At 40.2% G+C, this 10,916-nt stretch overlaps 1 long non-coding RNA gene across 1 annotated transcript; it reads right to left on the minus strand.

The window, feature by feature from the left end:
- Positions 1-459: 459 nt before the first annotated feature.
- On the minus strand, positions 460-2,952 carry LOC135105639 (uncharacterized). Its single transcript, XR_010270933.1, has 2 exons — positions 2,851-2,952; positions 460-2,359 (listed from the first exon to the last, which is right to left on the minus strand). It is a non-coding gene; the product is annotated as an uncharacterized LOC135105639 (long non-coding RNA).
- Positions 2,953-10,916: the final 7,964 nt, after the last annotated feature.

A 10,916-nucleotide genomic window follows, 5' to 3' on the forward strand; every position in this document is an offset into this window, starting at 1 on the left:
AAAAAAAATGATAAATCCATCTTTCTCAAAACACGTAGGAAAGTCTTAGAAGAAAAAAAATAATAAAAATTCAAAGTTTATCCTGTCTTTTCGCTAATGAAAAGTATTGTTTTAAGTAAAATAACTACATTTTGATTTTTGAAAGTATAAAACTTCAACATGCTCATGTTCCAAAAACTGAAATTATCGATCATCGCTAGTTTGGAACCAAAAGTATTGGCAATATCGATGAATCAATAACGTGGTAAAAAATAATTATCGATAACCGATAACCCAGTGGTTCCCAAACTTTTGCAGGCTGGCGCCCCTTTGGCTCCCCGGTGAATTCCTAGCCCCCCCCCCCACACGCACACACACAGACACATATGGAAACAAACACCTCTTTCTTGATATTTGGTATGCTGCAATTTGAAAAGAGAAAGGTTAAACACAAATGTGTATTTCACAAATAAAACCCAATTTAGTAAACCAATTTATTTTTTAGCAGTTTTAACTGTTTCAGCAACATGGAATGGTAAATAAACATTCCACCAGTAACCTTCATTGTCTCACACTTAATATTAATGGGATGGATGTGCTTGGTGCAGGGACATAAGCTTCTCAACATCAGGCTGGAACTCACTAAGAAGAAGTCGTAGATCCCCGTGGTCAGTAATTTTCAGTCGGTTTCTTTGCTTGGAAAGAAGCAAGGCGACTGCACTGAAGCCCCGTTCTACTAAATACGATGTTGGGAAGGCAATAAAGTACATCTTGACCTTGTTCCACAGCACTTGATAGCAGTCAGAGATTTTTTTTTGTAACCAAAAATCTTGATATGACTTTTTGAACTTTGGCCTTAGCTCAATGTCATTTTGAATTGAAATCAGTTCTTCCTCTGCCACTCCAGTTTCCTCACCGTCGACATTTAGGAATGGAATGATCACCCAGTCTGGTATTTCAAGCAATAAAATGTCCTCAAATCTCTCAGACATGTCTCTGTGCAGTTCATCCAGGTGTGTACAATACACTTGAAGGTCATCGTCTGGTATGCCTTTTTCCTTATCCAATTCAGAGAGGCTTGGGAACTGGTAGAGTGCATGACGAGCTATGTTTCGTTTGAATAACTGTAACTTGGCCAGGAAGGTGGAGATAGCTGATTTGACTTTAATTAGGTTAGCCTCATTTCCTTGCAGCTGCAAATTAACTTCATTGAACTTTGTGAATGTATCTGCCAAATAAGCAATGTCATGCTTCATGTTTCTAGTTCATCACACAGAACAGAATTGGAGTCTTGGAAGAATTCAACAACTGTATCAAACAGTGAATAGAAACGTCTCAGGCAGTTTCCCTTTGACAGCCATCTAACTTCTGTGTGCAACACTAAACGTTCAAACTCTTCATCATTATCAGTGCAGAGCTGTCGAAACAGTCGGGAATTGAGGGCATGTGCCTTGATGTTATTTATTGCTGTGATAACAGTACTCATTGATTTGTGTAGTCTACCACTCAGGTTTTTTTGCGACCAGATGCTGCCTGTGGATTACACAGTGCACTGTAAGTACTCCAGGTACAGCTTTTTTCAAGAAACTAATGAAGCCACGATGACGACCTACCATTGATGGTGGCCCATCTGTTGCACAAGCAAGAATGTTAGAAAGTGGGATGTCTTTCTCTTTGAAAAAATCATCAACGACACGAAATACTGACTCCCCTTTTGTGTCTGTTTCAAGCTGTCTTGCAAATAACAGCTCTTGAACCAAGCTTTCATCTTTGACGAAACGAACATAAGCAAGAAGCAAAGATTCATTGCCTGGCAGAGTGGACTCATCTAACTGTAAACTAAATTCTGTTGTCCTAAGCATGTTACACAATGTTTCTTCAATATTTTCAGCCATTTCATCTATTCTTCTCTGAACAGAGTTATCACTGAGAGGAATAGCTTTTATAATCTGGTCAGGTGACTTGTGTACAACTGTGTGCAGAACCTCTCTTACTGCTGGTAGAATAAGCTCTTCTGCAATTGTATGAGGCTTACCAGATCTAGCAATCAGCAAAGAGATGTTGTATGACGCTCGCAAACCGTCAGTGGATTGTTGTAAAGTGCTGGCAAATATATTTCCAATGGTTTTCCGTTTCCGAACGTTGTCTCGGAGTGACTGAAAATATGCCAAGTTTTTGTCTGCTTTATCAGAGTGCATTTTCTTCAAATGTTCCAAAAGCCTCGAAGGTTTCATAGCTTCATTTGAAAACACTCTATCACACAGTAGACACATTGGTTGCTGTTGGTTGTGTGGTGCTGCGACAAATCCATATTTCAGATATTCCACACTATATTGCCGACACTTCTTTTTTGTTTGCTGTACCGAGGCCATACTTTATTCTGGAACAAAAAAAGTAAAACCATGTAAAATACAGCATTTTATCGCATTTCATAAATAGGCCTACTTAAAGACAAAAATGACAACACTGAAGGTATGAAAAGCAAGTTTACCCTCTCACGTATTCATTTTCTTCCATTTACTGACATAGAAAATGGTGGCGGACGTGATCTAAGGCACGCCGCCCTCGCCACCCACACAATGACACACGCGCGAACACGCACATACGCGCGCACACACACACACACACACACACATGTACAAAGTCATATACATTCGTAACAATATATATCAGTGAATGCACCACCCTAACCACCACCTCCCTTAACCATCACCAAATACTCCTGTGAAGAGTGGTGCAAGCATGTGCAAGGACAGCCTTAGCACAGTAACACTTCCAAATTAAATTTAATGGTGAAACCCTTTGGCGCCCTTCCATGATATCTTTATTATATGATAAAATTCTGAACATTACAAGCTTGAAATTACAAACCTGAGCTTTTGCTTTTGTAGTCATATGCTGTCGGATCTGACTGGGCCACAGCGGCGTGCGGTAACCGGACCCTGATGCGTCGTCCACTGACTCGTCCTGCTGCACGTGTTGTGTACAAATCGTCAAACAAACGTTCGAACTTCTGACTTCGACTTCGGACTGGCACCCCCCTACCACCCCCTTCTTCCCTTCTTTCTCACTGCCCCCCCAGATCTTTCCACCGCCCCCAGGGGGGCGGTACAGCCCACTTTGGGAACCACTGCGATAACCTGATATCGAAATTATCGCGATAAAGCCCACTTTTTTTCTTTTTTTTTATGTAGGAAGGACACTGGCCAAGGGCAACAAAAATACAATAAAAAAAATATGCCCACTGAAATGCCAGTCCCATAAAAGGGTCAAAGCAGTGGTCAAAAATTGATGAATAAGTATCTTGAAACCTCCCTCTTGAAGGAATTCAAATCATAGGAAGATGGAAATACAGAAGTAGGCAAGGAGTTCCAGAGTTTACCAGAGAAAGGGATGAATGAGAATACTGGTTAATTCTTACGTTAGAGAGGTGGACAGAATAGGGATGAGAGAAAGAAGAAAGTCTTGTGCAGCGAGGCCACGGAAGGAGGGGAGGCATGCAGTTAGCAAGATCAGAAGAGCAGTTAGCATGAAAATAGCGGTAGAAGACACCTAGATATGCATCATTGCGGCGGTGAGAGAGAGGCTGAAGACAGTCAATTAGAGGAGACGAGTTGATGAGACGGAAAGCTTTTGATTCCACCCTGTCTAGAAGAGCAGTATGAGTGGAAACCCCCAGACATGTGAAGCATACTCCATACATGGACGGATAAGGCCCTTGTACAGAATTAGCAGCTGGGGGGGGGTGAGAAAAACTGGTGGAGACGTCTCAGAACACCTAACTTCATAGAAGCTGTTTTAGCTAGAGATGAGATGTGAGGTTTCCAGTTTAGATTATAAGTAAAGGACAGACCGAGGATGTTCAGTGTAGAAGAGGACATTTTCATGCTAACTGTTCTTCTGATCTCGGTAACTGCATGCCTCCCTTCCTCCCGCGGCCTCACTGCATAAGACTTTCTTCTTTCTCTCACCCCTATTCTGTCCACCTCTCTAACGCAAGAGTTAACCAGTATTCTCAATCATTCATCCCTTTCTCTGGTAAACTCTGGAACTCCTTGCCTGCTCCTGTATTTCCACCTTCCTATGACTTGAATTCCTTCAAGAGGGAGGTTTCAAGACACTTATTCATCAATTTTTGACTACTGCTTTAACCCTTTTATGGGACTGGCATTTCAGTGGGCATTTTTTTTTTATTGGATTTTTGTTGCCCTTGGCCAGTGTCCTTTCTACATAAAAAAAAAAAAAAAACATAGAAAGAGAGACAACCCAGAAGTCACACGCTGTAGCTGCACCAGCAGGTCTTCATTAGCTCTCAGGTGATCTGTTTTACTGATCACACCCATCACTGTCGGGTCAAGGAAAGGCAGTTCTCTCTCTCTTGACATTTATTGATGAGGCAGGCATGACCATAAGAACTGCGAACAAGTTCTCAGCCGCAATTTCTTACAAAGTAACACTGATATTAAACACTTTCAACATATTACAGTATTCATTAACATTACATGCGATCAACTTAGCACTATGATAACCAATTTTTACTATAAAAGTAAAGCATCTACCTCGGTCACCATCCTGCCCGTCTTTGAGCGCGACTTGGCCATGAGTGACGCCCGCAGGCTACTAGTGAGTTAACCACACTCTACTAACAAGTGAGCATCGGCTTTGGTGCTTAATATAGCATTGAATACTGATACTTACACACATTGCACGTCTTCATGCAAACAGAAAATTACTGAACATTTCACTTATGATTACCAAGGAATAATGACGTGAGGTACATGCGCTTTACGAACATGGCTCCCCTAAATTGTGTAACAATTTACTTTAGATTAACATTAGTATGTACCTTAAAACTAGGATTAGCACATAATATGTTTTGTTACACTGGCTCCTTGGCCATGATGCTCCAGTCTATTATTATGCATTACCTTCTAACAAAAATACTAGACTATGTATTGGCCTCTCTACGATGGTCCTGTTTGCCTTTGTGTGTCTTCCCTGGTTGTCGAGATTACAGTCTGACACCAGGACCTTAACCTTTCTTACTAGGCCATCATGATCAGGAGATACTTCTGTTAATCAGTTGGGTTATGTGTGATGTTTTGGAAAGGATGACGATGTTTAGATTCATCTGTCAGGTTAGAACGCTTCAATCTTCCTCCTACCCTCATGATACCATTTTTATCAATGAAGGGATCTAACTTATAGAGGGAACTGATTTTGTCTATCACTTTGTTCCTTTGCCATTGTCCCCTTTAATTAAAGAATTATGATTAGGAGATGATTTCAGTACATTTATCTCCTTTTGGAATGCCTTTGCTTGCAGTTGTTTTATAATTACATTTTCAGCTTCTGACTCTTGTGCTACATTTACTGGCTCACATGTGTCTCCTTTTACTTTAGTAGTGCCATCACCTTTTCCTTTGAAACTGTTCAGAAACTTGAGGCATACAGCAACTACTTTCTTTGCTTTAAACCAATCAGAAAAATACTTAAGTCTTTCTAGTATATCTGTTGGCTGTTGTGTGCCTACAGCATGGCATACAACTTTCTTCACTTCAGGGTCATTTTCATTTATGACCTTGTACTGTGGATGGCTATCCATTTTACTATGTTGCCAAAGGAATTCTGGGCCATTCCACCAGATCTTGCTATTACACAATTCATCTGCTGTCATACCTCTACGATGCATGATCTGCTGGGTTATACTGTCTCTACAAATTTCCACTAATCTGGTGAAGTGTGATTGTTTCTAATCTATTAGCAACATATACATGGAATCTCTTTGCTTCATTTGCAATGTAACCAAGGACTACTTTGCTGTCTGTCCAAAATACTTCTTCCACATTATTATACTCAAGTTCTCCCTTAAGGACTTGATGGATTCTAACTGACACCACTGCTGCTGCTAGTTCTAGTCTGGGAATTGCCATGGTTTTTAGAGGTGACACGTGACTTTACCATTACTAATGCACAATGAATTTGGCCAGTCTTGCTAATTAGTCTAATATATGAGAACTGGCCATATCCCTCTTGGCAAGCATCTGAAAAGTGATGGAGTTCAACCTTTTCTACTTCCCCAAAGTCATCACGTTTGTAACATCTAGGTACTTTTAGCTGGCCTAGTTTGTGCAGCTCATCCTTCCATTTTATCCATTTATGTTTGATATAATCTGTCACCTCATCATCTCATTCAACTGCATTCTTACATAATTCTTGTAAAATTTGCTTTCCAGTCAGTATGAGAGGTGACACTAGACCTAATGGAGGAAATTCATTGATTTCTTTCTAGCTCACTGTTGACAGAATGCCTCTCCTGGTGAGTGGTTTGTCTTTCAGCTTTATTCTAAATTGAAATGTGTCAGAATCTATGCACCACTCAACTCCCAAAATTCTTTTCTATAGGCAGCGTGTCTTCATTCTTACTAAAATTCAAACTTTTAACTCCATCTGCTCTCTCATGAGAAGTTGCAGCTAATACATCTTTGTTGTTTGACAAGAACTTAAGAAGGTTAAAACCTCCCTTGTAACATAATTCTTTGCTCTGCTGAATAAGAGTAACATCTTCATCCATTGTAGCTACTGACTTCCAACCATCATCAACATAAAACACCTGCAGTCATCTGCAGCTTTCTTAAGTGCAAAGTTTGCTACAGTTGGAGATGATGTAACCCCCAACAGGTGAGCTGTCATCCCATATTCAGCTATCTCATTATTAAGATCACCATTTTTCCACCAAAGGAATCTTAACATGTCTCTACGTTCTGGGTTGACCTTCATTTGATGGTACATTGCTTCTATATCACATACAAGTGCAATGCTTTCTGTAGCCGCACCGGCTGGGCATCAATTGGCTCTCAGGTGATCTGTTTTACTGATCACACCCATCATCGTAGGGTCGAGGAAAGGCAGTTCTCTCTCTGACATTTATTGATGAGGTAGGCATGACCGTAAGAACTGCAAACAAGTTCTCGGTCTCAATTTCTTACAAAATAACATTATACGTGGATATTAAACACTTTCAACATATTACAGTATTCATTAACAATACATGCAATTGACTTGGCACTATGACAATCAGTTTTTACTACAAAATTAAAGTATTTACCTCGGTCACCATCCTGCCCGTCTTTGTCTGAGCGCGACTTGGCCGTGAGTGATGCCCGCAGGTGACTAGCAGGTTAACCCCGCACTACCAACAAGTGAGCATCGGCTTCGGTGCTTAATATAGCATTAAATACTGATACTTACACATATTACATGTTTTCATGCAAATAGAAAACTATTGAATATTTCACTTATATGCCGAGGAATAATGCCGTGAGGTACATACGCTTTACATACAGTAACATGGCTCCCTTAAATTGTGTAACAATTTACCTTAAATTAAGATTAGTATGTACCTTAAAACTAGGATTAGCACATAATATGTTTTGTTACACTGGCTCCTTGGCGGGGATGCTCCGATCTATTATTATGCATTACCTTCTAACAGCAATACTAGACTATGTATTGGCCTCTCTATGATGGTCCTGTTTGCCTTTATGTGTCTTCCCTGGTTGTCGAGATTACAGTCTGAAACCAGGATCTTAACCTTTCTTACTAGGCCATCATGATCAGGAGAAACTTCTGTTACTCTTCCCAGTTTCCACTGGTTCCTTGCTACATTCTGATCTTTGATGATAACTATGTCATTTACACTGAGATTCCTCTTTGGTGTTGTCCACTTATTTCTAAGTTGTAGGAATTGCACATACTCCTTTTTTCACCTGGACCAGAACTGGTTGGCCAGGTATTGTGCTCTGCGCCATCTCTTTATGCAGTATAGGTCCTTCTTAATGAAAATGCTTGGAGGAGGCAGTACTACCTTTGTTTTCATAGTTAACAAATTACTGGGTGTCAACGGTGTAAGACTTTCTGGGGAGTTAAGATGGTCCACAGTTAGGGGACGACTATTAACTATATTTTCTGCTTCAACTAGGAAGGTTCTCAGATCTTGGTCATCTAACTGGGTACCATGCTGATCAAGCAACACAGAGTTCATTTCTCACTGTGCGTATCTGCCTCTCCCAAACACCTCCCATATGACTGGAACTGGGTACATTCATGTTAAAAACAATCCAGTCACACTGATCTTTCATGAGTTCTTGTCTGACTTTATTGTTATTTAATTCTTTCAAGCATTTCTCATACTCTGATTTGGCTCCTACAAAGTTAGTTCCTTGGTCACATCTCAACTGTCTTACGGGCCCTCTTTGTCCTACAAAGCGACGGTATGCACTTAGGAAGGAACTTGTATCCATGCTGTTGGCTGTCTCTATGTGCACAGCTCTACATGCCATGCAAGTAAAGAGCACTCCATATCTTTTAAGCTCTTTACGCCCCTCTTTGATATAGAAAGGGCCAAAGAAATCTACTGCTGAGTATGTAAAAGGAGGTGATGGTTCTAGTCTGTCAATAGGCAGGTCTGCCATCTTCTGTCCCTGTGTTGTACTTCTAACTTTACGACAGATAATGCACTTTGAAATGTGCCTTGATACTAGGGATGATCCTCCTACTATCCAGTATCCACATGACCTGATTTCATTTAAAGTTATGCCCCTACCTTGATGATTTGTTCTTTTGTGATGGTGGCATATTATCAGCTGGGTTATACTGTGTCTCTACAAATTTCCACTGATCTGGTGAAGTGTGATCTCTTATTGTTTCTACTCTATTTGCAACATATACATGGAATCTCTTTGCTTCATTTGCAATGTAACCAAGGACTACTTTGCTGTCTGTCCAAAATACTTCTTCCACATTATTATACTCAAGTTCTCCCTTCAAGAGTTTATGGATTCTAACTGACACCACTGCTGCTGCTAGTTCTAGTCTGGGAATTGTCATGGTTTTTAGAGGTGTGACACGTGACTTTGCCATTACTAATGCACAATGAATTTGGCCAGTCTTGCTAATTAATCTAATATATGAGCACTGGCCATATCCCTCTTGACGGGCATCTGAAAAGTGATGGAGTTCAACCTTTTCCACTTCCCCAAAGTCATCAGGTTTGTAGCATCTAGGTACCTTTAACTGATCTAGTTTGTGCAGCTCATCCTTCCATTTTATCCATTTAGGTTTGACATAATCTGGCACCTCATCATCCCAATCAACTGCATTCTTACATAATTCTTGTAAAATTTGCTTTCCAGTCAGTATGAGAGGTGACACTAGACTTAATGGATCATATATAGAGCTCACTGTTGACAGAATGCCTCTCCTGGTGAGTGGCTTGTCTTTCAGCTTTATTCTAAATTGAAATGTGTCAGATTCTATGCACCACTCAACTCCCAAAGTTCTTTCTATAGGCAGTGTGTCTTCATTCTTACTAAAATCCAAACTTTTAATTCCATTTGCTCTCTCATGAGGAGAAATTGCAGCTAATACATCTTTGTTGTTTGACAAGAACTTATGAAGGTTAAAACCTCCCTTGTAACATAATTCTTTGCTTTGCTGAATAAGAGTGACAACTTCATCCATTGTAGCTACTGACTTCAAACCATCATCAACATAAAAGTTGTTTCTTACAAACTTGGCTGCATCAGATCCACACCCGTAGTCATCTGCAGCTTTCTTAAGAGCAAAGTTAGCTACACTTGGAGATGATGTAGCTCCAAACAGGTGAGCTGTCATCCTGTATTCAGCTATCTCATTATTAAGGTCACCATTTTCCCACCAAAGGAATCTTAACATGTCTCTGTGTTCTGGGTTGACCTTCACTTGATGGTACATTGCTTCTATATCACATACAAGTGCAATCCTTTCTTGCCTAAACCTACACAACACTCCAATAAGTTTGTTGGTAAGGTCTGGGCCTTGTAACAGGTGACTGTTTAATGACTGGTTCCTGTAGTTTGCACTACAGTCAAAGACAACTCTCAACTTCTTTGGCTTTCTCGGATGATAGACTCCATGATGTGGAATGTACCAGACCTTACCATCATTCCTAACTAAATCCTTTGTCGGTACAACCTCTGCATAACCCTTTGTAATCATATCATCCATGAACACTTTGTAATCACCTTTGTGTTGATTATCCTTCTCAAGTTTAGCTCTTAACTTCTTGAGTCTCTGCTCTGCTAATAGTTTGTTGTTTGGAAGCTTGACATTATCATCTTTAAGAGGAAGGGGCAACTCATAATGGCCATCCTTCAGCTGATGTACTCCTTCTTTCATCTTACTCATAAACCTTTTATCTTCATATGATAATGGAGTGTCAGCTGACTTTCTATCACTGAAGTCAAGTTCAAACATATCTCTCACTTGAGAAGGATTAATCATCTCTTTGGTTTTAGTAGGAACCACTAAGAAATTAACCCTCTTTTCTTCATTGATTTCTACTTCTTGTGTCACTGTTCTGTAGACTACCACTGTATCCTCCAATGGACTTGAATGGGGTGAGATTTTACCAATGATCCCCCAACCTAGCTCTGTCCTACGAGCATAGGGATGCTTCTTGCTATCACCTGCTATTTGCTCTTCTGCCATAATGGCTTCTGCACAATCAAGACCAATGAGGAGTCCTATGTCAACGTTTGGGTCATATTTCATTAGTTTGTCAGAGACTGCCTTTAAGTGGGGCCAGTCACAAGCAGTCTCGGGCCTTGATATCTGACTCCGTCCAGCTGAAATGTTTTCTGTTGAATATGCTGAAGGGATTGATATTTCCACTTCTTCATTATAACCTCTTACTTTAAGTCCATGAAGTTTGATAGAATCAGTGATTTGTTTTCCACTTATTGTGTGGATATTAAGTGACACTGATGGTCCACTAACTCCCAATTTATTCAGAGTGCTTTCCTTGATGAATGAAGCATCAGACTGCTCATCCAGCAGGGCATACACTAAAACTTTATTCTCTTCATTACTAACATGATGTAACCATACAGGAACTA

The sequence above is a fragment of the Scylla paramamosain genome, chromosome 12 (genome assembly GCF_035594125.1).
Source record: "Scylla paramamosain isolate STU-SP2022 chromosome 12, ASM3559412v1, whole genome shotgun sequence".
In the NCBI taxonomy this organism is placed as follows: domain Eukaryota; kingdom Metazoa; phylum Arthropoda; class Malacostraca; order Decapoda; family Portunidae; genus Scylla; species Scylla paramamosain.